Here is a 1154-nt window from a genome sequence, read left to right on the forward strand (position 1 = left end):
TGCATTGAGCCTGCACTAAACAGTTTTTTGCTTGTTTGGTCATGACTGCAGTATTTGAGGAGATGCAGGTGTAAGATAGCTTTTAGCCATATATCCTGGAAAATAGTATAGGCTGCAGCCATTATGGTAGAAAGGGAGGATATTATGTAATTCCTTTGAGTGGCTGACTGCACATGGCACCCTGGTGCATGGTCCATTCTGGTGTATGAAAGACTCGTTGGCATTGAGTTCGGTTACCAGGCATTACAACTATATTTGCTATATATATTCTGCAAGTTACCTAAGATCTGCTGAGTGACTTTGCTATACTTCTAAATAGAATACTGCTATACAACCCAATCACAGTTCCATACATTATATCAAGGAGTATGGCTTGAAAAACATTTTGTTAGTAAATCCAGTACAGCTAATATTTTAGCACTTTGTTTCATTATGCCTAAAAATTAAATTTATCACTGTTATGTTAAGGTACAGTTGCAGAAAGTTACTTTCTTTCTCATGCAGTATATTTATTACTATGTTTTGATGGTTTACAAAGGCTAGGGGGAAAGGGGAATGTGTAAAAAAATTATATGAATGGTATATTTTTTGGGAAATAGGAAATATGTGCAGATGATTTTTTAATATGTTCTAATTTTCATGGTATGCCACAAGATTGGAAAATTATTTGTTACTTTTAGAGATATTCTGATCGAAATTTGTAGTTTTTAGATTTTATTAAGTCATCGTATATAATTTCCCCTTGTGTGAGCAGTGCTAGTAAGACTGCTAGTGCTGAAGTGTATCCTAGTCATTGCAAAGCTTCCTCTTTACATTAGGAACACTGTAAGACTTAGCCAGGGTTCCCCCTCTTTACATATAATTTCAGGAGAGCTAGCATGGTCAGCCCAACAGAATAACTACTATCAGTATCTTAGCGTGGAGTTTCCCGAGAGGCAGAATGTGACTAAGATAGCCACACAGGGTAAACAGAACACAAGAGAGTATGTGACCGAGTACATTTTACAGTACTCAGACAATGCGGATGTGTGGATTACTTACAGGGATTATTCAGGTCACGCGAAGGTAGATGGCGAGAAACATATATTTTAAAATATGTGTGCTCAGTGTACTCTTTGTCCTCGTATAAAAACTGGAATGATCTGTTGTGCTTG

At 36.8% G+C, this 1154-nt stretch overlaps 1 protein-coding gene across 1 annotated transcript in view; it reads left to right on the forward strand.

The window, feature by feature from the left end:
- LOC119594025 (neurexin-4-like) overlaps positions 1–1154 on the forward strand; it is a gene marked incomplete in the record, with an annotated part of 37999 nt that overhangs the window by 8854 nt on the left and 27991 nt on the right.

This window comes from Penaeus monodon, chromosome 33 (genome assembly GCF_015228065.2).
Source record: "Penaeus monodon isolate SGIC_2016 chromosome 33, NSTDA_Pmon_1, whole genome shotgun sequence".
Lineage (NCBI taxonomy): Eukaryota > Metazoa > Arthropoda > Malacostraca > Decapoda > Penaeidae > Penaeus > Penaeus monodon.